General features: G+C 42.0%; 1 protein-coding gene across 33 annotated transcripts in view; it reads right to left on the bottom strand.

Moving 5' to 3' along the window:
- Positions 1–27,151, bottom strand: part of TLK2 (tousled like kinase 2) — a 150,453-nt gene that overhangs the window by 111,119 nt on the left and 12,183 nt on the right. For 4 of the 33 annotated variants that reach the window (XM_078373469.1, XM_078373468.1, XM_078373471.1 and 1 more), the window contains one exon: positions 679–818. The exons of the other annotated variants lie outside the window; for them this stretch is intronic. The gene's annotated coding sequence lies outside the window, so the exon portion shown is untranslated. The remainder of the gene's footprint in view (positions 1–678; positions 819–27,151) is intronic. 33 annotated transcript variants of the gene reach the window in all.

The following is a 27,151-nucleotide window of genomic DNA, read 5'->3' as shown; positions in this document are numbered from 1 at the left end:
GGGAGGCTGAAGTGGGAGAACTGCCTGAGCCCAAAAGGCTGAGGCTGCAGTCAGCTGTGTTTGTACCACCGCACTCCAGGCTGGGTGACAGACCAAGACCCTATCTCTAAATAAATAAATAAATTAATTAATTAAAAGGTTAGGAGAAATCACCAACACCTAGAGTGTGGACTTTTGCCCCCTTAAGGCAGTATGAGGGAGAGGAGGAGTAGTTTTACAATTGCCTCAATTTTTTTGGTTACAAGGGTCTATTCTGGTTTTCTTGTTGTTGCTGAGATGGAGTCTCACTGTTTCAGCCAGGCTGGAGTGCAGTGGTGCAATCTCAGCTCACTGCAACCACCACCTCCTGCAAGCAATTCTAGTGCCTCAACTTCCCGAGTAACTGGGATTACAGGCGTGCACTACCACACTCGGCTGATTTTGGTATTTTTAGTAGAGACAGGGTTTCACTATGTTGGCCAGTCTGGTCTCAAACTCCTGACTTCAGGCAATCTACTGCCCCAGACTCCCAAAGTGCTGCCCCAGGCATGAGTCACAACGCCCAGCCCCTATTCTGATTTTTATGTCTTATTTTGTCAGTATTAATTCCTACTATCTTTGAAATTATTTACTCATTGAGACTTTCATATAACTAACAACATTCACTTCCAGTATTTTCTGTTTGTAAGTCCTCAGTACCTTTTGTTATATCCGATGTACTCTCCTTCATTTTGCCTTCCTAATTTTCCAACTCTTGATTATTTCCCATTCTTCAGTTTTGCAATGTATTTATTTCTTCTTGCAAATTTATTGTTTTTTTCTCCTCTTTTCTAGTTTTCCTAAAACCATAAATTGAATGGTAAATTCATACTCTTGTATATTAAATGCTTTTTTGTCCACATTATTTAATTATGTGGCATTTTATCTTATTTTCTTAGTAAAATAGTCTGTTACTTGTCATTTGCTATGTAATAGCTATCAGGGAGAATGTTTACTAATATCCATGTCACTTGGGAGGGAAAATTATCCTTTAAAAGAACTACCCAGAGACTAAAAAATAAAAAACTAGCAAATTTTTAAAAAACTAATTTTGATAATAAGATCTCTCCATAAAAGTTCTACTTTCTATGACAACATTTAAACTGCCTACCCTGTCTCCTGCTGATAATAATTTTCTATGTAAAAAAATCAAATGGACAGATTAGAAAATGAATGAGTCAAGTTTCTTGTTTTTAAAAGAGCATATTTTGCAAAACTAAAGTAAAACATGTTTTTAATATACTTAAAATGTACTTTTGGGAGGGGGCTCTTAATACTTGAGTTACAAGCCTAGAGAAAATTCTGTGGATAAATTATAAATCCATGAACACTGAGGTTAAGATGCAAATCTTGACATCAGCCCTTTAGCAACGCCAAGAAGGCTCGTATAAACTAAGAAAAAATTGTAGCACAGAAGCCAAAGGTTAATCTTTCACTCCTGTAAAAGTTTAAATGTCAACATTTGCTGAGTTTCTAAAGTTTTCATTTCCTCCTTAGACTAAATTGGCAGCTTAAAAGGGACTGAGAACAGAAGACAAAAGTCATGCCTGCATAGGTATAAAGAAGTATAGCTGCCAACAAAGTCAAGCTACCCCATACTCCAATAACACCATTTTAAAAACTAAGGGTCTCTATACTTTTTATTTTAGTCATTAGTAGTACTACCTTTTCACTCCATACCAGAATCAAAACAGCTATCAAAATAGTCTGACTCCCAGGCCAGGAGCAGTGGCCCACGCCTGTAATCCCATCATTTTGGGAGGTTGAGATGGGCGGATCACGAGGTCAAGGAGTTCAAGAGCAGCCTGACCAACATGGTGAAACTCCATCTCTACTAAAAATACAAAACTTAGCCAGGCATGGTGGCATGTGCCTATAATCCCAGCTACTCAGGAAGCTGAGGCAGGATAATCACTTGAACCCAGGAGGGGGAGGTTGCAGTGAGCTGAGATCCGTCTCAAAAAAAAAAAAAAAAAAAAAAAGAAAAAGCAGTCTGACTCTCAGAGACCTTACAGCATTCTTAGAAGTGAAACAGATGTGAAATCTGTTAAATTCTTACTTGATGTGTATAAACAGAAGAATTCTAGGTCAAGTGAACACAACTTGAATTTTTTTTGTTTCTGAGTGTGGACCTTTGCCCCCTTAAGGGCACTCTGTCACCCAGGCCAGAGTGCAGTGGCACAATCCTGGCTCACTGCAACCTCCACTCCTGGGTTCAAGCAATTCTCCTGCCTCAGCCTCCCAAGCAGTGGAACTATAGGTGTGCGCCACCACACCTGGCTAATTTTTTATATTTTTAGTCAAGACAGGGTTTCACCATATTGGCCAGGCTGGTCTTGAACTCCTGATCTCAGGTGATCCACCCACCTCGGCCTCCCAAAGTGCTGGGATTATAGGCATGAGCCACCACGCCCAGCCAAAAGTTAAACTTTAATCATAAAAATGAGAATCACAAAAAATAAATAAATAAATAAGAAAAATGAGAATCACAGATGCTCAATCAATTCCCAGATTGGAGTCAGTTTACAGACCTAGAACCCACTGAATGAGGAAGAGGTCAAGTTCCCATGAGTATGACCCTACTACAGAGCCAAAAATTTCTATGCTGCTGTTAATTTTTCTCCCAGACATCCACAAAAGGACCTATGGCCTCTTATTAGGATAGCTATGTATTGGGGAAAAGAATTATCAACTAGCCACTGGCTCTAAACTAGCACTAATTCCAGAAGACCCAACTGTCACTGTGGTCTACCAGTCAGAATAGGGTTTGTGGAGGTCAGGTGATCAATGGAGTTTTAGCTCAGGTTCATCTGTCAGTGGGTCCCTGAACCCATGCTATGGTTATTTCCCGTTTCGGAGTGCATTAATAAAATAGACATTACAACTAGCAAAATTCCCACATTACTTTCAATCTGGTAGAGAGCACTATACCCTTTTAACTCACAAAAATCATCTTCAGCAACACCCCATCTCAAGAAAAAAACTTTTCAAAGAATAAAAGAAACCTGACTTATTTTAAAACTAATGCTGGGCACAGTGGCTTATGCCTGTAATCCCAGCACTTTGGGAGGCTGAGGCAGGAGGATGGCTTGAGGACAGGAGTTTGAGACCAACCTGGGCAACACGGCAAGACCCCACCTTTATCAAAAATAAAGAAATCAGGCAGCCAGGCATGGTGGCTCATGCCTATAATCCCAGCACTTTGGGAGGCCAAGGCGGGTGGATCACGAGGTCAAGAGATTGAGACCATCCTGGTCAACATGGTGAAACCCCGTGTCTACTAAAAATATAAAAAATTAGCTGGGCATGGTGGCACGTGCCTGTAATCCCAGCTACTCAGGAGGCTGAGGCAGGAGAATTGCCTGAACCCAGGAGGCAGAGGTTGTGGTGAGCCGAGATCGCGCCATTGCACTCCAGCCTGGGTAACAAGAGCGAAACTCTGTCTCCAAAAAAAAAAGAAATCAGCCAGACATGGTGGTGCACATCTGTAGTCCCACCTACTCAGGAGGTAGAGGTGGGAAGATAGCTTGAGCCTGGGGAGGTTGAGGTTGTGGGGAGCCAAGGTCGCACCACTGCACTCTGCCTGGATGACAGAGCCAGAACCTGTCTCAAAAAAAAAAAAAAAAAAAAAAAAAAGAGTAGCAAACATGTTTGGGTGACACAGATACAATAATGAAGTCAATTTTCTACTTCTAGTTAATTTTGACCAAAAATATGGTGATTTTAAATGAGTGATTCTGTATAGTAGAAAACCAAATAATAATAATCACCATATATAGTCAGAAGATCCTTAATTAATATCAAGGATACATATATATATTTTGAGACAGAGTCTTGCTCAGTTGCCCAGGCTGGAGTGTAATGATGCAATCTTGGCTCACTGCAACCTCCACCTCCCAAGTTCAAGTTATTCTCCTGCCTCAGCCTTCAGAGTAGCTGGGATTGTAGTTGTGCACCACCATGCCCAGCTAATTTTTTGTATTTTTAGTAGAGATGGGGTTTTGCCACATTGCCCAGGCTGGTCTCAAATTCCTGGGGTCAGGCAATCTGACTGCCTCAGTCTCCCAAAATGCTAGAATTACAGGCATGAACCATCGCACTTGGCAACATTAATGATTTTTAGTAATATTTCTTTATTTTTCTTTTTGAGATGGGAGTTTCCCTCTGTCGCCCAGGCTGAAGTACAGTGGCATGATCTCAGCTCACTGCAACCTCTGCCCCGCCAGGTTCAAGCGATTCTCCTGCCTCAGCCTCCACAGTAGCTAGGACTACAGTCACGTGCTATCACGCCCAACTACTTTTTTATATTTTTAGTAGAGATGGGGTTTCACTGTGTTAGCCAGGATGGTCTCAATCTCCTGACCTCATGATCCGCCCCCCTTGGCCTCCCAAAGTGCTAGGATTATAGGTGTAAGCTACCACAGCCAGACATTTTTAGTAATATTTCAATTGTGCCAAGGTTTTTTTTTTCTTTTCAAATGGATTCTCCCTCTGTTGCCCAGTCTGAAGTGCAGTGGCGTAATCTTGACTCACTGTAACCTCCACCCCTCCCAGGTTTAAGCGATTCTCCTGCCTCAGCCTCCTGAGTAGCTGGGATTACAGGTATGCGCCACCATACACAGCAAATTTTGTATTTTTAGTAGAGGCGGGGTTTCTTCATGTTGGTCAGGCTGGTTTCGAATTCCCAACCTCAGGTGATCCACCTGCCTTGGCCTCCCAAAGTGCTGGGATTACAGGCGTGAGCCACCATGCCCGGCCAGTTGTGTAGAGTTTCGAGCACATTGTTTATTTATTTATTTATTTTTGAGACGGAGTTTCGCTCGTTACCCAGGCTGGGGTGCAATGGCGCGATCTCGGCTCAATGCAACCTCCACCTCCCGGGTTCAAGCGATTCTCTTGCCTCAGCTGCCTGAGTAGCTGGGACTACAGGTGTGTGCCACCATGCCCAGCTAATTTTTATATTTTTAGTAGAGATGGGGTTTCACTATGTTGGCCGGGCTGGTCTTGAACTCCTGACCTCCTGTGATCTGCATGCCTCAGCCTCCCAAAGTGCTGGGATTACAGGTGTGAGCCACCATGCCCAGCCTATTTATTTTACACAGAGTCTTGCTCTGTCATTAAGGCTAGAGCGCAATAGTGCAATCTCAGCTCACTGCAACCTCCACCTCTTGGGTTCATGTGATTCTCATGCCTCAGTCTCCCAAATACCTAGAATTACAGGCATCCACCACCACATATGGATAATTTTTGTATTTTTAGTAGAGATAGGGTTTCACCATGTTGGCCAGGCTGGTCTTGAACTCCTGGCCTCCCAAAGTGCTGGGATTACAGGCATGTAATCCGCCCGCCTCATCCTCCCAAAATGCTGGTGTAGCGTTACTAAATGTTACTAAATTACACATAATTGTGCCAAGGTTTTTTTGTTTAAATTACATATTAAATTACACGTAATTTAGTAATACTCATTTCCAGAGAACATGCAAGCTGAACATCAACAAGACATTCTTTAACTGTCTACTGTCCTGGAAACTTGCCTATGGAAGTCTACTTAATTCACTCAAGATCCAGTGAATATAATCAAAAAGACAGATAACAACAAGTGTTGGCAAGAATATGGGAAAATTTTAACCACATACACCTCTGGTGGAGGTGTACAATAATGCAGTGGCTTTGGAAAACTGGCAGTTCCCCACAGCTGTAATCCTAACACCTTGGGAGGCCAAGAAAGGCTTGCCTCTACCAAAAAAAAAAAAAAAAAAATACAAAAATACAAAAATTAGCCAGGTGTGGTGGTGTGTACCTGTAGTCCCAGCTATCAGATTGCTGAGTCGGGAGGACCGCTTGAGCCCAGGAGGTTGAAGATGCAGTGAGCAAACTGTCACTGCACTCCAACCTGGGTGACAGAGTGAGAATCTGTCTCAAAAAGAACAAAAACAGAAACAAAAAAGTTACCGCTGGGCGTGGTGGCTCACGTCTGAAATCCCAGCACTTTGGGAGGTCAATGTGGGTGGATCACCTGAGGTCAGGAGTTTGAGACCAGCCTGGCCAACATGGAGAAACCCTATCTCTACTAAAAATATAACAATGAGCCAGGTGTGGTGGCAGATGCTTATAATCTGAGCTACTTGGGAGGCTGAGGCAAGAGAACTGCTTGAACCCAGAAGGCAGAAGTTGTAGTGAGCCAAGATCGCGCCACTACTCCAGCCTGGGCAAACAGAACGAAACTCCATCTCAAAAAAAAAAAAAAAAGAAAAGAAAGAAAACCCATACTTTTAATAAGTGACAAAATACTGCAAATAAATGTGTTTACACAGAATGATTATTTAAAAAACAATGATCCAAACCAGGTCTGTATATATGAACATCTATCTGGTAGATCTCCAAAATCATCTGCTGAGTGGAAAATGAGCTATTACAGTTTTCATTCTTATACAAGTATGCAAACAGTCCTTATATAACTGAAAATTAATCATTAAAGAAAAAAACAAATCCTAAGAGAAAACAGTATGATTCCAATACACACAGAAGCACTAGCCATATGCAACTGCTATATATTTCATTATGGGGCCTATAATTTATGTTTTTAGCTTTTTCCTTATGCTAAAAGTTCTCTTTTTATTGATTAAGAAACCACAAATTCAATATTTACAGACAGAATCTAGAAGCTCTGTACAAAATCCTGGAGCACATTCACAGTAAAGAAAACAAAGAAATAAAAAAATGAGAACAAAAATATAAAAATCAATATAATCTAGATTTTAAATCCCCAAGAGGTATGCAAACTTAAAGAAATTTCAATGACCAGTAAGTTTAGATTTGTGGTTTTTTTCTGTTGTGTAGAGACTAGTACTTCACATGTGAGAAAAAAAAAAAATCCCACTGCCATCTCCAGTAGAAACCGTGTACCAAAATCCCTACTGGAACTGATATAATGGTAAGATGCAGGAGTCATGTTACTATTATACCAATTCTGGCTCTTGACTGTGACACAAGCATTATATGGCCTTCCTTCAAGGCCTAGAAGTTAAGATAGTAACTTTAAGTTTGTAACAATGACTACCTTCTATATACACATACATACTAGCACTGATTCCAGGTTTCATCTATCTGTCTGGAGAAGACAGCTGAGAGTTTTCCACCAAGGCATGGCAATCTCATGTGACCTGCCAATTCCCAAAATTACAGTACTAACCTATAATCAAATGATGGCAGTACATTTGGTATAACCCACATATAGACTCTCAGCTAGATAACTGTTACTTATGACCCTAAAGTACGTATTTCCAAGGCACAAGCTCATGGCTCAGAGTTAAAATTAATCTGCAATTTAAATAAACTAACTTAGATTAAAGCGTACTGGCTGGCTGTGGAGGCTCACGCCTGTAATCCCAGCACTTCAGGAGGCCGAGGCAGGAAGATCATTAGAGCCCAAGAGTTTGAGACCAGTCTGAGCAACATGGCAAAACCCCATCTCTAAAAATATAAATAAATAAATAGCCAGGCATGATGGCGTGCACCTGTAGTCCCAGCTACTAAGGAGGCTAAGGTAAGAAGATCGATTGAGCCCAAGAGATACAAGCTATAGTGAGCCGTGTTCACATCACTGCACTCCAGCCTGGAATCGGTATAATAACAAGATGCAGGAGTTAACATTCCACCCAGCATTCTGGGTGACAGAGCAAGACTGTGTCTCAAAATATTGAAAACAAAGTATATTAAAACCATTTTTAAAATGGTGTCTCAAAAATAAAAAATAAAAACAAAATAAAGACAAAAAAGCTGGTTGCTTAGGAACTGATGTATCCACAGTGTTAAAAATAAAAAGAGAAAAAAAAAAAACTCATGTCAAGTTTCATGTGGTGGCTCCCGCCTATAATCCCAACACTTTGAGAGGCTAAGGCAGGAGGACCGCTTGAGGCCAGGACTTCAAGATAGCCTGAGCAACACGGTAAGACCCTGTCGCTACAAAAAAAAAAAAAGCCAGTATAGTAGTGCATGCCTGTAGTCTTCACTTCTTGGAAGGCTGAGTTGTGAGAATCACTTAAGTCAAAGAGTTTGAGGTAACAGTGAACTATGATCCCACCACTGCACTTTAGTCTGGGCAACAGAACAAGATCCTGCCTCTAAAACAATTTTTAAATAAGAAATAAAACTGGTATCTTGACATATCAGTTGGGAGGTGTAACACAAGAAATCACTGACACTCTTCAATAAAATATTGGCAAGCCGATTGCAACAGCAAATCAAAAAACTTATTCATCATGATCAAGTAGGATTCATCCTGGGGATGCAAGGCTGGTTCAACATACGCAAGTCTATCAATGTAATTCACCACATAAACAGAACCAAAAACAAAAACCACATGATTATCTCAATTGATGCAGAGAAGGCATTCGACAAAATTCAACAGCCCTTTATGCTAAAAACCCTCAATAAACTCGGTATCGATGGAATGTATCTCAAAGTAATAAAAGCTATTTATGACAAACCAACAGCCAATATCATACTGAATGGGCAAAAACTGGAAGCATTCCCTTTGAAATCCGGCACTAGACAAGGATGCCCTCTTTCACCACTCCTATTCAATATAGTACTGGAAGTTCTAGCCAGAGCAATCAGGCAAGAAAAAGAAATAAAGGGTATTCAAATAGGAAAGGTGGAAGCCAAATTGTCTCTATTTGCAGACGACATGACAGTATACCTAGAAGACCCCATCGCCTCAGCCCAAAAACTCCTGAAACTGATAAGCAACTTCAGCAAAGTCTCAGGATATAAAATCAATGTGCAAAAATCACAAGCATTCGTCTACACCAATAACAGACTTAAAGAAAGCCAAATCAAGAACGAACTGCCATTCACAATTGCTACAAAAAGAATAAAATACCTTGGAATACAACTCACAAGGAACATAAGGGACCTCTTCAAGGAGAACTACAAACCACTGCTCAACGAAATCAGAGAGGACACAAACAGATGGAGAAACATTCCATGTTCATGGTTAGGAAGAATTAATATCGTGAAAATGGCTATACTGCCCAAAGTAATTTACAGAATCAATGCTATCCCCATCAAGCTACCATTGACTTTCTTCACAGAACTGGAAAAAACCACCATGAACTTCGTATGGAACCAAAAGAGAGCCCACATAGCCAAGTCAATTCTAAGCAAAAAGAACACAGCGGGGGGCATCACACTACCGGATTTCAAACTATACTACAAGGCTACAGTAATCAAAACAGCATGGTACTGGTACCAAAACAGAGATATAGACCAATGGAACAAAACAGAGGCACCGGAGGCAACACAACATATCTACAACTATACAATCTTTGATAAACCTGACAAAAACAAGCAATGGGGAAAGGATTCCCTGTTTAACAAATGGTGTTGGGAAAACTGGCTAGCCATGTGCAGAAAGCAGAAACTGGACCCCTTCCTGACACCTTACACTAAAATTAACTCCAGATGGATTAAAGACTTAAACATAAGACCTGGCACCATAAAAACCCTAGAAGGAAATCTAGGCAAAACTATCCAGGACATAGGAGTAGGCAAGGACTTCATGAACAAAACACCAAAAGCATTGGCAACAAAAGCCAAAATAGACAAATGGGACCTAATCAAACTCCACAGCTTCTGCACGGCAAAAGAAACAGTCACTAGAGTAAATCGGCAACCAACAGAATGGGAAAAAATTTTCGCAGTCTAACCATCTGACAAAGGGCTGATATCCAGAATTTACGAAGAACTCAAACGGATTTACAGGAAAAAAACAAACAAGCCCATTCAAAAGTGGGCAAAGGATATGAAGAGACACTTTACGAAAGAAGACATATATGAGGTCAACAGTCATATGAAAAAATGCTCATCGTCACTGGTCATCAGAGAGATGCAAATCAAAACCACACTGAGATACCATCTCACGCCAGTTAGAATGGCGATCATTAAAAAATCTGGAGACAACAGATGCTGGAGAGGATGTGGAGAAAAAGGAACACTTTTACACTGTTGGTGGGAGTGTAAATTAGTTCAGCCATTGTGGAAGACAGTGTGGCGATTCCTCAAGGCCTTAGAAATAGAAATTCCATTTGACCCAGCAATCCCATTACTGGGTATATATCCAAAAGACTATAAATCGTTCTACTATAAGGACACATGTACACGAATGTTCGTTGCAGCACTGTTTACAATAGCAAAGACCTGGAATCAACCCAAATGCCCATTGATAACAGACTGGATTGGAAAAATGTGGCACATATACACCATGGAATATTATGCAGCAATCAGAAATGATGAGTTTGTGTCATTTGTAGGGACATGGATGAATCTGGAGAACATCATCCTCAGCAAACTGACACAAGAACAGAAAATGAAACACTGCATATTCTCACTCATAGGCGGGTGATGAAAAATGAGAACACATGGACACAGGGAGGGGAGTACTAAACACAGGGGTCTATTGGGGGGAAAAGGGGAGGACCAGTGGGAGGGGGAGGTGGGGAGGGATAACCTGGGGAGAAATGCCAAATGTGGGTGAAGGGGAGAAAGGAAGCAAAACACACTGCCATGTGTGTACCTACGCAACTGTCTTGCATGCTCTGCTCATGTACCCCAAAACCTAAAATGCAATAAAAATATATATATATTTAAAAATTAAAAAAAATTAAAAAAAAAAAAGAAATCACTGACAGTGTTTTTTCTTGTGACTGATGTACTTTTAAAATAACATCATGGCCAGGCACAGTGGTTCACACCTGCAATTCCAGCACTTTGGGAAGCTGAGTCAGATAGATCACTTGAGGTCAGGAGTTTGAGAACAGCCTGGGCAACACAGCAAAATCCCGTGTCTACTAAGAATTCCAAAATTAGCCAGGCATGGTGGCGCACTCCAGTAGTCCCAGCTACTGAGGTGGCTAAGGAAGGAAAATCGCTTGAATCTGTGAGGTGAAGGTTGCAGTAATTTACACCAACATCACACCACTGCACTCCACAGCCTGGGCGACAGAGTGAGACTCAGTCTCAAAATAATAAATAAATGAAAATAAAAATAAAATAGATTCAAAATTAGCACTGTAATTTTTTTTTTTAAAGACAAGGTCTCCCTCTGTTGCCCAAGCTGAGTGCAGTGGTGCTATCACAGCTCACTGGCAGCCTCAACCTCCCAGGCTCAAGCAATCCTCCCACCTCAGCCTCCCAAGTTGCTGGGACTACAGGTTCATGCCACCATGTCTGGCTTTTTTAAATGTAATTTTTTGGTAGAGATGGGTCTCACAATGTTGCCCTGGCTGGTCTCAAACTCTTGGGCCCAAGAGATCCACCCACCTCGGCCTCCCCAAGTACAGAGATTACAGGCATAAGCCATCATGTCCTGCCTAAAAAATTAATCTCATTTACTTGCATTTCCTCCTGACTGGGAATGCATGGGATGGTCCAAGGGTGTGACCAACAGAGAAAAGCTGGTCCTGACAGTTTAAAGTCAAATAGGCGTGGGACTGAATCTCTGAACCACTCTATGAAACTGGTCAAATCACTTAAGTTCTATTAGCTCTTGTCTTCTTGAAATCTGTGGATTTCAAGAGGAAAAACCACCTACCTTATGGATGTTTCAAAAATTAAATAAAATAGTACTATATATTGGGGAAGAGGGTATTACAGTGCATCAAATATAGTTGGTACTCAATGAAGATTATTAGTTACCTCTTTTCCCCTTTATGGGAGTCCTGCATGGACCATCCTTAACATGAAATTTTAACCAACCAACCAGTTTCAACCACCCTGTGAACTATTAAGTATGTATTACAATAAAATAACTTGCCACCCATAGGGGCCAAATTATTCAACAAGTCACAATAATTAAGATATAACTAGGCCAAGCACGGTAGCTCATACCTGTAATCCCAGCACTTTGGGAGGCCTAGGCGGGCGGATCACATGAGACCAGGAGTTCAAGAGCAGCCTGGCCAACATGGCAAACCCCATCTCTACTAAAAAGACAAAAGTTAGCTGGGCATGGTGGTACACACCCATAATCCCAGCTACTAGGGTGGCTGAGGCACGAGAATCACCTGAACCTGGGAGGCAGAGGTTGCAGTGAGCCAAGATGTCCAACGGCACTCCAGGCTGGGTGACAGAGGGAAACCTGTCTCAAAAAACCATATACGCGTGCGCGTGTGTATATAAAGCTAAAAAGTAGAAGCTTTTTAGCTTCTAAATCAAAAGTGTTTTCTTTTTAGCTTCTAAATCAACACTTTTTTTTTTTAAATCAAAAGTGTTAAGTCAAAGCTGGAAACTCAGGGCCCTAAATTTACTTCCGCCTTCAATTTCCATTAGATTATAGCTTCTATGAGGGCACAGGTCAATGTTTTTCCTCACTCCTATATCCCTAGCACAGTATCTACTACATAGTAGGTGTTTATAAAGACATGCTTATGAACAAATTCTCTTTAATCTTTTGCACCTGAATGCCTTCATCCATGAAATAAGAATACAAAATAATTTCTTCCATTCTTAGGGAATGTTTTAACATTGCACATTATTTGATGCTACTATAAATAATGTTGCTTTAATTTTTTTTTTTTTTTTTGCTTAATTACAACTGTCAGTTGTTCATTGCTAGGATGAGAAATAAAACTGGATTTAGCAAATTGATCTGTATTCTAGATAAACTTAAATTCTAGTAGCTTTTTAATAGCTTACTTAGGACTTTCTACATGTATAATCATGACATCTAAAGAATACATACAGTTTTACATTTTCTTTGTAATCTGTAAGATTATTCATTTTACTTGCCCTATTTCATTGGCTAGGACCTTTGGAACATGTTTAATAGAGGCTGTGAGAACAAATATCATTGACTTGTTCGGAATATTATGTAGAAAGCATTCACTCTTTCACCGTAAGTATGATGTTACTTATACATTTTTCATAAATGCCTTTTATCAGATTAAAGAAGTTCCCTTCCATTCCTAGTCAGCTGAGAGTTTTAATCATAAATAGTGTTGAAGTTTGTCAAATGCTTTTTAGGTAACTATTACAAAGTCACTTAGCTTTTCTCCTTTATTCTATTAACATGGTGAATTACAATGACTTCTAATGCTAAATATACTTTGTAACTGGGATAATCCAATTAGTTATATTTTTATTCATTGTTAGATTCGACTTTCTAATATTTTGTTAATTATTTCTGTATATATATTGAGGGATAGATACTGAGCTACAGTTGTTTGTTTGAGACAGTGATTGTAGCACTGCATTCCAGCCTCAACCTCTTGGGCTCAAGCAATGGTCCCACCTCAGCTTCTCAAGTAGCTGGGACCACAGACATGCACCATTTCACCTGGCTTATTTTTATTTATTTAAATTTTCTGTAGAGATGGGTCTTGCTATATTGCCCAGGCTGGTCTCAAACTCCTGGGCTCAAGTGATCCTCTGCCTTGGCCTCCCAAAGTGCTAGGACTAAGGGCATGAGTCACAGGGCCCAGCCTCGTGGGAAGACTTTTAACACAATTTATGGGTTATTCAGATTCTCTTTCTTTTTTTTTCTTTTGTTGAGACGAAGTCTTACTCTGTCGCCCAGGCTAGAGTGCAGTGGCACGATCTTGGCTCACTGCAACCTCTGGGTTCAAGCAATTCTCCTGCCTCAGCCTCTGCAGTAGCTGGGATTACAGGTGCCTGCCACCACACCTGGCTAATTTTTTGTATTTTTAATAGAGACGCGGGTTTCACTATCTTGGCCAGGCTAGTCTGAACTCCTGACCTCGTGATCCACCTACCTTGGCCTCCCAAAGTGCTGGGATTACAGGCGTGAGCCACCACGACAGGGCCCCCACCTTTTTTTTTTTTTAAACAAGGTCTCACTCTTATTGCCTAGGCTGGAATGCAGCGGCACTATCTCTTCTCAACCTCTTGAGAAGAGGAGCCTCAACCTCCTGAGGTTCAGGTGATTCTCCCACCTCAGCCTTCAGAGTAGCTGGGAGCACAGGCATGTACCACCATGCCTGGCTCATTTTCTGTTTTTAGTTGAGACAGGATTTTGCTATATTGTTGACCAGGCTGGTCTCAAACTCCCAGACTCAGGCAATCTGCCCACCTTGGCCAACCAGAGTGCTGTGATTACAGGCATGAACCACCTCCCCTGGTCTTGTTTTCTATTTCATTTACTTTAGCTCTTTATTATTTCTTTTCTATTTAGATTTCTCTATTAAGGCGGAATGTTAGTTCACTGATTTTAGACCTTTCTTTTAAACCTGCAAATTGCCTTCTAAAGCACTGTATTAGCTGTATCCCACAAATTTTCATATACTGTGTTTTTCATTTTCATTTAGTCATGAATATTTCCTGATTTCCCTTGTGAATTCTTCTTTGATCCTAAGGTTATTCTAAAGTATGTTATTTCACTTTCAAATATTTGGAGATTTTCCAGCTATCTTTTTCATTTCTAATTTAATTCCATTGTAGTCACAGTAGACACTACATGATTTCAATCCTTTTAAATTTGTTGAAATGTGTTTTGTAGCAGCATATGTTCTATTTTGGTAAATGTTCCATGTACACTTGAAAAGAATGTGAGCAGAGTGTTCTGTAAATGTCAATTAAGTATATTCCATTGAGAGTATTGTCCAAATCTTCTATATTCTTACTGATTTTTTTGTGTGTGCTTGTTCTATCAATTATTGATAGAGAATGTTGCGATTTCCAACTGTAATAGTGGATTTGTCTATTTCTCCTTTCAACTGTCAGTTTTTGCTTCCACTCTGTTACTGGATGCATATACATATTGGACCGCTGTGTCTTCTCAAAAAATTGATCCTTCTTTCTTGAGGAATCGTACTTTATTACCCCAGCAACTTTTTTCTTGTTGTGAAGTCTCCTTTGTCTAATAAAATGACTCTAGCTTCTTTATACTTAGTGTTTTTTTATAGTGTTATTTATACTTAGCTTTTTTATACTTAGTGATACTGTTTATACAGTATTTTTTCCATTCTTTTAAATATAAAGATACAATTAGCCAGGTGTGGTAGTACACACTTGTACTCCTCCCTACTTGGGAGGCTGAGATGGGAGGATCACTTGAGCCCGGGAGTTTAAGGCTGCAGTGAACTATGACCATGCCTGCAAATAGCCACTGCACACCAGTGTGGGCAACATAGGGAGACCCTCATCTCTTTAAAAAATAAAATATTTGGCTTTGCAGACACCCCTGATGCCGGGAGCCTTGTTCTATTAGCCATGGTCAACCCCACCTTGTTCTTCGACATTGCCATCGATGGCAAGCCCCTGGGCCGTGTGTCTCCTTCAAACTATTTGCAGACAAGTTTCCCAAGACGGCAGAAAACTTTTGTGCTCTGAGCACTGCAGAGAAAGGTTTGGTTACAAGGGTTTCTGCTTTCACAGAATTATTCCAGGGTTTATGTGTCAGGGTGGTGACTTCACACGCCACAATGGCACTGGTGGCAAGTCCATCTATAGGCAGAAATGTGATGATGAGAATTTCATCCTAAAGCATACAGGTCCTGGTATCCTGTCCATTGCAAATGCTGGACCCAACACAAATGGTTCCCAGTTCTGCATCTGCACTGCAGAGACTGAGTGGTTGGATGGTAAGCATGAGGTCCTTGGCAAGGTGAAAGAAGGCATGAATACTGTGGAGGTCATGGAGTGCTTTGGGTCCAGGAACGGCAAGGCCAGCAAGATCACCATTGCCGACTGTGGACAACTCGAGTAAGTCTGACTTGACTCGAGTAAGTTTTATCTTAACCACCAGACCATTCCTTCTGTAGCTCAGGAGAGCGCCCCTCCACCCCACTTGCTCGTAGTATCCTAGAGTCTTTGTGCTCTCACTCAGTTCCCTTTGGGTTCCATGTTTGCCTTGTTCCCTTCCCTGCCTAGCTGGACTGCAGAGTTAAGTTTATGATTATGAAATAAAAACTAAATAACAACAATAAGTAATAACAACAACAACAACAACAAAGACCAAATATTGGAAATTGATTGTAATAAAAGGTTTGCTAGTGAAAGCAGAATCCCATTATAGCAAATGGTACTCTAAAAAGTTCTATAAGAATGGCCCATGATAAGAATTTTGTTCTAATCTTTTAGTTTAGAAGTAAACAAAACTTTGGAGAATTTGTTCAAGTAAGTTTTTCACATCAAATAATTCTTTTTAAGACAGAGTTTCACTCTGTCACCCAGGCTAGAGTGCAGCTGTGTGATCTCAGCCCACTGCAACCTCTGCCTCCTTGGTTCAAGCAATTCTCGTGCCTCAGCCTCCCAAGTAGCTGGGATTACAGGCCTGCACCACTAAGTGGCCCGCTAATTTTTTTGTTTTTGTTTTTCTTTTGAGTTGGAGTCTCACTTCATTGCCCAGGCTGGAGTGCAGTGGCGTGATCTCGACTCACTGTAACCTCTGCCTCCTGAGTTCAAGTGATTCTTCTGCCTCAGCCTTCCGAGTAGTTGGAACTACAGGCGCTAGCCACCACACCATCTAATTTTTGTATTTTTAGTAGAGTCAGTGTTCTGCCATACTGGCCAGGTTGGTCTTGAACTCCTGACCTTCTGATCCGCCCACCTGAGCCTCCCAAAGTGATGGGATTACAGGCATGAGTCATTGTGCCCAGCAATTTTTTGTATTTTTAGTAGAGACAGGTTTCACCATGTTGCCCAGGCTGGTCTCAAATTCCTGAGCTCAGGCAATCCACCCACCTCAACCTCCCAAATGCTAGGATTACAGGCATGAGACACAGTGCCCAGCCAACAAATACTTCTACACAACAAAGTGGCTCCTTGAGTTCTGGTCCAGAGTATGTAACAATTTTTTGTTTTTCGCTATTGAGCACTATTAGTACGTAAAAAATAGGCTGGGTGTGGTGGCTCACACCTGTAATTCCAATACTCTGGGAGGCTGAGGCAGACAAATCGCTTAAGCCCAGGAGTTCGAGACCAGCCAGGGCAATGTGGCAAAATCCCGTCTTTCTTATTTTTATTTTCATGTTTTTTTTTTGAGACTAAGTCTTACTCTGTCGCCAGGCTGGGGTGCAGTGGTGCAATCTCGGCTCACTGCAACCTCCGCCTTGGTTCAATCGATTCTTCCGCCTCAGCCTCCCAAGTAGCTGGGACCACAGGCATGTGCTACCATGCCCGGCTAATTTTTGTATTTTTAGTAGAGATGGGGTTTCACCATGGCCAAGATGGTCTCGATCTCTTGACCTCGTGATCCGCCCGCCTCGGCCTCCCAAAGTGTTGGGATTACAGGTGTGAGCCACCACGCCCGGCCTATTTTCATGTTTTCTGAGACAGACTCTCAATCTGTCACCCAGGCTGGAGTGTAGTGGTGCAATCTCAGCTCACTGCAATGTCTGCCTCCCAGGTTCAAGCGATTCTCCTGTCTCAGCCTCCTGAGTAGCTGGCACTACAGGCGCATACCACCAGGCCCGGCTAATTTTTGTATTTTTAGTAGAGACGGGGTTTCGCCATGTTGGTCAGGCTGGTCTCAAATTCCTTATCTCAGGTGATCAACCTGTCTCGGCTTCCCAAAGTGCTGAGATTACAAACATGAGCCACTGCACCCAGCCAACACCGTTTTCACAAAAAATATGAAAATTATTCAGGCATGGTGGCACATGCCTTCGGTCCCAGCTACTCAGGGAGGCTGAGGTGGGAGGGTCACTTGAGCCCTGGAGGTTGAGGCTGCAGAGAGCCATGACTGTGCCACTACACTCCACTCTGGATGACAGAGAAAGCGTGGGTGTCAAACAAACCAACCACCAACCAACCAATGAAACAGCTGATCAAGAGATGAGACATTTTAACTTTTGCTCCAGTATCAAGCAAGACATACAGGTCTACCTCACTTTTTCCCATGTAATAATCTAATCATCTCTAGAAAAATCCTCTTTCAAAATGAGCTACCAAATAATAATACAGCATTCAAAAAGACAGGGCTTGGCTGGGCACAGCAACTCACGCCTATAATCCCAGCACTGTGGAAGGCCAAAGCAGGTGGATCACTTTAAGTCAGGAGCTTGAGACCAGCCAGACCAACATGGTGAAACCCTCTACCTCTACTGAAAATACAAAAAATTACCTGGGCATGGTGGCACACGCTTGTAATCCCAGCTACTCAGGAGGCTGAGAAAGGAAAATCACTTGAACCCGGGAGGCAAAGGTTGCAGTGAGCTAAGATTGCACTCCAGCCTGGGAGCCACTGCACTCCAGCCTGGGCGACAGGGCAAGACTTTGTCCTAAAAAAAAAACAAAAGAAGAACAAAGCCGGGCGTGGTGGATCATGCCTGTAATCTCAGCACTTTGGGAGGCCAAGGCGGGAGGATCAACAGAGGTCAGGAGTTTGAGACCAGCCTGACCAACAAGGCAAAACCCCATCTCTACTAAAAACATAAAAATTAGCTGGGCTTGGTGGCGGGCACCTGTAGTTCCAGCTACTCAGGAGGCTGAGGCAAGATAATCGATTGAACCCAGGAGGCGGAAGCTGCAGTGAGCCGAGATTGCGCCACTGTACTCCAGCATGGGCGACAGAGCAAGACTTCGTCTCCAAAAAAAAAGGGCTTTATAGGATACCATCAACTATGTTTAAGTAAACTAAATCTTTTAACTTTCTAATTCATTACATGGTGCTATTGTTTTCTCTCTAGGACCTAAAAACTAGGAAATGCAACTTACCCCAAAACCTGAAAGCCCTAAGGAATCTGTTATGGTGAAATTTTACTTGCAATAGTACTTGCAAAATTTAATGTGACCCCTCATTTAAACCTCAGAATATATTTTACACAGAGAGAATTCAAAAGAAATATAGACATTATCAGGTATAAAGGTTTGTTCTTCACATCTTCAGTAAATCCAAGAGATAATGAGGGTCTCTGAATTATTTTTCACCTACACCGTCTAGTTAAAATGTCAGATTGGGCCAAGCACAGTGGCTCAGGTCTGTAATCTCTGCACTTTGGGAGGCCAGGTGGGTGGATCACCTGAGGTAAAGAGTTCAAGACCAGCCCAGCCAACATGATGAAACCCCGTCTCTACTAAAAATATAAAAAATTAGCTGGGCATGGTGGTACACAGCTGTAATCCCAGCTACTCAGGATGCTGAGGCAGGAGAATTGCTTGAACCTGAGAGGTGGAGGTTGCAGTGAGCCACTGCATTCCAGTCTGGGCAACAAAAGCAAAACCTCATCTCAAAAATACATAAAATGAAATATAAAATAAAATGTCAGATTGGCTTGACTTTAACTCAACTTTTACCAATTCCTAATAGATGAAAGGATTTCAACTCCCTGTAGTAAAACTTACCACAAACTACTCTAAAGCTCTGATTAATAAAACTGGAGAAATAAAGTACCGCTTAATAAATTCAGTGTAATAATTGGGGGGAAAGTCTTTTAAAACATGGTCTCAAGAGTGGAAGGAATAACAGTAAAAGGTTGGGAATTAGACTTAGTCCAGTCTCTTCCACAATGACTCTCCACACAACATCTTTAATAATTAGGTACATAGCCTCTGCTCAAATACTCCCTGTAAGAGAAATATTGTATAGAGAAAACAAAGCAATATGCTTAATTCAGGACCTATTTTGAATCACAGAATTTTTTTTTTTTTTTTTTTTTTTTTTTGAGATAGGGTTTCACTCTGGCACCCAGGCTGGAGTGTAGTAGTGCAAATACAACTCACTGCAGCCTTGACCTCAACTTCCAAGGCTCAGGTGATCCTCTCACTTCAGCCTCCCAGATAGATGGGACTATAGGCACATGCCACCATGCACAGCTAATTGTTTGTATTTTTTGTAGAGTTGGGGTTTCAGCATGTTGCCCAGGCTGGTCTCGAACTCCTGGGCTCAATGATCCTCCTGCCTCAGTCGCCCAAAGTGCTGGGATTATAGGAGTGAGCCACCACGCCCAGCCAAATAACTTTTTAAGAATGTAATACAACCATGGACTCTTTCCAAATAAAAATATATATCCATATATATGTATATATACAAATATTTACCTATCATTTTCCAGAGTTAAAGAACACTGATGACTGTCCACCCCTTGCCATACTTGACAATGGGAGACGAATTCCTCCTCTTCATGGAGAAGAATGTGGCTATATCTACTAAAATCACAAATGCGTATATCCTTGAAAACAGCAATTCCATTTCTAGGGATTTATCCTGTAAACATATCTGAATGTATGTTAAATGACATTCTGTACAAGATTATTCGCTACAGCACTATTTATATGAACAAAACACTGCTTTCCATCTAAGTGTCCATCAACAGGAAGCAGTTCAGCCATACAATGAAATACAAAGCAGCCTTGAAAAAAAAGAACAAAGAAGCTCTATATGTATGAATACAAAGCAATTCCTGAAATATCTTAAGCACGAGTAGCAAAATGCACAATAGTGTATATAATATAGTTGCATTTTTTTTAAATGGAAAGATTGAATATACATATGTATTTGCAGATATATCTCTCAAACAAAAGAAACTTTTGTCTCTAGGGAAGACCACCTGGCCAACATGGTTAAACCCCATCTCTACTAAAAATACAAAAATGGCAGGGCAAGGTGGTGTGCACCCGTAATCCCAGCACATTGGGAAATCAAGGCAGGAGGATCACTTGACCCCAAGAGTTGAAGACCAATCTGGTCAAGACAGTGAGATCCTGTGTCTATAAAAAAATTGTGTAGGTCAGGTATGGTGGCTCACAACTACAATTCCAGTACTTTGGGAGACCAAGGAGGGAGGATCACTTGAGCCAAGGAGTTAAAGACCAGCCTCGGCAACTTGGTAACACCCCTTCTCTATCAAAAATACTGGCTGGGTACAGTGGCTCACATCTGTAATCCCAGCACTTTGGGAGGCCAAGGTGGGCAGATCCCTTGAGGTCAGGAGTTTGAGATCAGCCTGGCTGACATGGTGAAACCCCATCTCTACTGAAAATACAAAAATCAGCCAAATACAGTGACACACGCCTGTAGCCCCAGCTACTTGGGAGGCTGAGGCACGAGAATCACTTGAACCTGGGAGGTGGGGGTTACAGTGAGCCAGCATTGCACCACTGCACTCCAGCCTGCGAGACAAAGTCAAGACTTTGTCTCAAAAAAAAAAATTAGCTGGGGTGGTGGTGCTGTGTGCCTGTAGTCCCATTTATGGGAGGCTGAAGTGGGAGGATCATCTGAACCTGGGAGGTCAAGACTGAAGTGAGCTGTTATCTTTGCCAAGGTAGCAAAGACCTGGTCTCAAAAAAAAAAAAAAGGATACAGTACATCTGTTTTTTTTTTTTGGAGAGGGAGTCTCACTCTGTTACCCAGGCTGGAGTGCAGTGGTGCAATCTCAGTTCACTGCAACCTCCGCCTCCCGGATTCAAGTGATTCTTCTGCCTCAGCCTCCCAAGTAGCTGGGACTACAGGCCTATGCCACACCATGTCTGGCTAGTTTTTTATATTTTTAGAAGAAATGGGGTTTCACTGTGTTAGCCAGGATGGTCTTGATCTCCTGACCTTATGATCCGCCTGCCTCCACCTCCCAAAGTGCGAGGATTACAGGTATGAACTATAGAGCATGGCATCATCCGGTTGATTTTTTTTAATTCCCCTAAAAACTTAAATACAGTATAGACGTGATAAAAGTTGGCTGAACTGAAGTGCTGCAAAATTTGGACACTAAGATTTTGACACAGGCCATGCCCAGTGGCTCATTTCTGTAATCCCAGTGCTGTGGGAGGCCGAGGCAGGCAGATCACCTGAGGACAGGAGTTTGAGACCAGCCTGGCCAACATGGTGAAACACTGTTTCTACTAAAAATTCAAAAAATAAGTCGTGTGCAGTGGTTTACACCTGTAATCACAGCACTTTGGGAGACAGAGGCAGGTGAATCACCTGAGGTCAGAAGTTTGAGACCATCCTTGCCAAGGATATAGTAGAGATGGGAAAAACCCCATCTCTACTAAAATACAAAAAAATAGCTGAGCATGGTAGTGCACACCTATAGTCCCAGCTACTGGAGTGGCTGAGGCACAAGAATTGCTTGAAGCTGGGAGGCAGAGGTTGCAATATGCTGAGATCAAGTCACTGCACTCTAGCCTGGGCAAGAGAGTGACACTCCATCTCAGAAAAAAAATTTTTTTTTTGATACAGCTATTATGTATTATGTCTCTTTCCTTCATCTAATCCAGACACAAGCAGGTCAAGCAGCTTTTCAAAAGAAAATGACTGAATATTTTGTGTTTTGTTCTATCTGGTCAACTGTTAATATAATGGGAGACATTAGCTTGATGCTAGTAACTACTGCTAAATTTGAACATTAAATCTGGCTGCTGAAGTTAACAACAGGAGATATCCTGAATTGGAGGATCCTGAGATCAGCTGGACCTTCAGATTATATTTTAATTCCACGATTAATCCTTAGTAGTCCTCTACAGTCAGGTAAAACAGGAACTAAGTGATCATCAACTCTGGCAGCAGTTTATATAATAAAAGTCACATATACATCCTTTGCAGAAGCAAAGTTATCTATCAGTCATACAGCTCACATCCATTACAGTAGAAACCAGCACCTTGTTATCTTTACGTAGGCAACATTATCAGTCTTCACAGGACTGATTCTAATAATATTTAAGGCTATACTCTTTTTTTTTTTGAGACAGAGTCTCGTTCAGTCACCTAGGCTGGAGTGCAATGGCGAACTCGGCTCACTGCTACCTCTGTTCCCTGGGCTCAAGCAATCCTTCCCCTCAGCCTTTTCAGTAGCTGGGACCACAGGTGCACACCACCATGTCCAGCTATTTCTTTGCAATTTTAGTAGATGGGGAGGTCTTGCCACATTGCCCAGGCTGGTCTACAACTCCTAAGCTCAAACAATCCACCTGCCTCAGCATCCCAAAGTGCTGGCTTATACTCAATTTAACATAAAATTTAAAATAAAATTCATTTATTTCTGTGCCAATAGCACCCCCACAAACATGGTGAACATTCATAAAACCCACTGGACTTTCTATAGTTAGTGTGGCAAGCACCACCACCACAAAGTAAAACAGTGCCAGAAGGGCAAAGATTCTCTGTACGCCCAGGTAAAGCAGTGTTATGACAGGGAGCAGAGTGGCTATGGTGAGCAGACTAAGCCGATTTTCCAGAAAAGGCTAAAACTACAAAGAAGATTGGGCTGAGGCTTGAGTGTGTTGAGCCCAACTGCAGATCTCAGAGAATGCTAGCTGTTAAGGGTTGCAAGCAGTTGACTTGGGAGGAGACAACAAGAGAAGGGGACAGGTGATCCAGTAATAAGGATGATCTTTTATTATGAAGACAATAAAATTGTGAGGTTGTGTTCACTTAACCTGGTTGCATGCAGTTGGTCTTCTGGGAGGGAATAAACTAGAGCCATCAATAAAATTCCCCTTGCAGGGAAATTTTTTAAAAAAATAAAATTCAGCCGGGTGCGGTGGCTCACACCTGTAATCCCAGCACTTTGGGAGGCCGAAGTGGGTGGATTACGAGGTCAAGAGATCGAGACCATCTTGGTCCACATGGTGAAACCCCGTCTCTACTAAAAATACAAAAAATTAGCTGGGCATGGTGGCGCATGCCTGTAATCCCAGCTACTCAGGAGGCTGAGGTAGAAGAATTGCCTGAACCCAGGAGGAGGAGGTTGTGGTGAGCCGAGATCACACCATTGCACTCCAGCCGGGGTAACAAGAGCAAAACTCCATCTCAAAAATAAAATAAAATTCAATTATCAATTTCAAACTAAAATTCTGGCCAGGTACAGTGGCTCATGCCTGTAATCCCAGCATTTTGTGAGGCCAAGGCGGGTGGATCACTTGAGGTCAGGAGTTCGAGACCAATCTGGCCAGCATAGTCAAACCCCACCTCTACTGAAAATACAAAATTAGCTGCAAGTGATGGCACCCACCTGCAGTCCCAGCTACGTAAGAGGCTGAGACAGAAGAATCACTTGAGCCCAGGAGGCGGAAGGTTACAGTGAGCTGAGATCACACCACTGCACTCCAGCCTGGGCAACAGAGTGAGACCCTACCTCAAAAACAAAACAAAATAAAATACAGTAAAATTCTAGTACAGCAAATCTGGATAGCACATTAGCAAATGTGTGATATTCTAAAAGCATCCTATCGTTTGACTAACATAAAAGGCTATCCTATGTAACTCGCCAAGTTACATGGTAGCTTAGTTCTTACTTACTGGGCCAATAATACTATTTGTAATAATTGCAATTTGACTATCGTTACTAGTTCATCTGCATATGTTAACAGAATTTCTAAGACTTCCAAGGCTACTGCAAAAATGTGAATTAAAAGAACCACCATTTTCTGGTTGTCCCTGAAAGGAGGTTAATAAGGCCAAAGAGGAGGTCAAAAAAAGGGTGCGGTTTAATATGATCCAACAATTCGACTTCTGGGTTTGTAGCCACAAGAATTCAGAGCAGGGACTGCCAGAGTACAGCCATTTTCATAACAGCAGTATTTGTTTTTTCATAGCACTATGCACAATAGCCAAATGGTAAAAGTAACCCAAGGGTCCATCAACAGATGAATGAATAAACAAGATGTGGTATATACATACAATGAAATATTACTCATCCTTAAAAAGGAAGGAAATGAAATTCAGTCATATACTATAACACAGATAGAACTTGAAGACAGTATGCTAAGTGAAACAAGCCAGGCAAAAGGACAAATACTGTATGATTTCATTCACATTAGTACCTAGAGTAGTCAAATTTATAGAGTGGAAAAACAGAATGGTAGTTGCCAGGGTCTGGGGAGAAAGGCGGGGAATGGGGAGCTATTGGGAATTATTATTTGGAAGATGAAAAAATTCTGGAGATGGATGGTGGTGACAGTTGTACAACAATGACTTAATGCCACCATACTTATAAGGATGAATAAAAGGGGGCCGGGCGTGGTGGCTCACACCTGTAATCTCAGCACTTTGGGAGGCCAAGGCGGGCGGATCACCTGAGGTCAGGAGTTCAAGACCACCCTGGCCAACATGGTGAAACCCTGTCTTTAAAAACAAAACAAAACAAAAGAATAAAAGGGTAAATGTTGCCAGGTGTGATGGCTCACGCCTGTAATCCCAGCACTTTGGGAACTGAGGTGGGCAAACCACGAGGTCAGGAGTTCGAGACCAGCCTGGCCAACTTGGTGAAACCCCGTCTCTACTAAAAATACAAAAATTAGTCAGGCATGGTGGTGCATGCCTGTAGTCCCAGCTACTAAGGGAGGCTGAGGCAGGAGAATCACTTGAATCCAGGAGGCACAGGTTGTGGTGAGCCGAGATCACACCACTGCACTCCAGCCTGGGCAACAGAGCAGACTGTCTCAAAAAAAAAAAAAAAAAGAGGCCAGGCGCAGTGGCTCATGCCTGCAATCCCAAAACTTTCGGAGGCTGAGGCGGGTGGATCACCTGAAGCAAGGAGTTTGGGACCAGCCTGATCAACATGGCGAAACCCTGTTTCTTTAAATAAATAAATAAGACACTGTCTCAAAAAAAAAAAAAAACAAAAAAAAAAAAACAAACTTAAATTGGAAGTGCCCAGAGAATTGAACTGACTCCTAAGTTAACTAGAGCTAGTTAACTTCTTAGCAGATTCTAGTATCACAGTTGTATTACTCCTATTCCAATACTTTGCTACAGATGCAGTTTTTAAGAAAAAGGATATGTTAAAAGTAAGATATGGGGGCCAGATGCAGTTGCTCACACCTGTAATACCAGCACTTTGGGAGGCCAAGGTGGGTGGATCACCTGAGGTCAGAAGTTCGAGACCAGCTTGATCAATATGGTGAAACCTTGTCTCTACTAAAAATACAAAAATTAGCTGGGCATGGTGGCAAGTGCCTATAGTCCTAACTACTCGTGAGGCTGAGGCAGGAGAATCGCTTGAACCCGGGAGGCGGAGGCTGCAGTGGGCAGAGACCGTGCCATTGCACTCTAGCCTGGGTGACAGAGAGACTGTCTCAAAAAAAAAAAAAAAAGAGTAAGATATATCTATAATGAAAACCTCATACTTAGCTCTGTATCTCAAATTGCATAGAAAATTGCCAGTTAAATATTTAAATTTTCAAAAACAACCAAAATTCAGTCTTACTGTGAGCATTCCCTAGTACAAGGTATGTATCTGTGAGGGGAATGACATTTCATACCTGATGGTCAATGTGGTATAACTATAATCAACGTTTAAACAGTAAAGACAAAATTCTAGAAAACTAGTATGCTGGAAGCCAGGCACAGTGACTTATGGTTGCAATCCCAGCACTCTGGGAGGCAGAGGTGGGAGAATCACCTGAGGTCAGGAGTTTGAGACCAGCCTGGCCAACACGGTGAAACCCCTCTCTACTAAAAATTACAAAAATTAGCTGGGCATGGTGGCAGGCACCTGTAATCCCAGCTATTCAGGAGGCTGAGGCAGGAGAACCACTTGAATCCGGGAGGCGGAGGCTGCAGTGAGCCTAGAACACGCCATTGCACTCCAGCCTGAGTGGCAAGAGTGAGACTCCATCTCCCAAAAAAAAAGAAAACTAGTATGTTGGGAGTGGAAAGAAGGCAAGGAGCCCAACGTATCCTTGAGAACCTTGGAAAATAGGCAAAGCTAATAAACTGAAATGAGAAAAAAATGCTTTCACTGGTGCTCCATATCCTTCAGACTGCTCGATCGGCAAAGAAGTGTTCACTGGGTAGAAAGCAAGAATAGGCCGGGGCAGTGGCTCACATCTATGGTCCTAGCACTTGGGGAGGCCAAGGCAGGAGGATTGCTTGAGCTCAAGAATTTGAGACCAGCCTGGGCAACATTGAGAAACCCTGTCTCTGGTTTTTAAAATTAAGTGAAAAAATAAAAATAAAAAAAAGAAAGAAAGCAAGAAGAGTCAAATTATGAAATAAGTCTGTCACCTTGATAGACTTTCAGGGTCAAGGTGAAAAAACTGACTAGGAACAAGCTACACCAGCACACACAACCCCATCACAGAAGCTCTGTGGCCTCACACTAATCTAAAAGGCGACCCCTAAATTAACCAAACAGAGAGAGAGAGATAAGAAGGTGAACGCTCCAGCAGGTTAAAGTCATTGAGTACTCCAGGAATGATTAAAGAGAGGTGACTACAGTTTAAGAGCCAAGTCTTC

Source organism: Callithrix jacchus, chromosome 5, assembly GCF_049354715.1.
Source record: "Callithrix jacchus isolate 240 chromosome 5, calJac240_pri, whole genome shotgun sequence".
NCBI lineage: Eukaryota > Metazoa > Chordata > Mammalia > Primates > Cebidae > Callithrix > Callithrix jacchus.
This window is presented reverse-complemented; position numbering and strand designations above follow the sequence as displayed.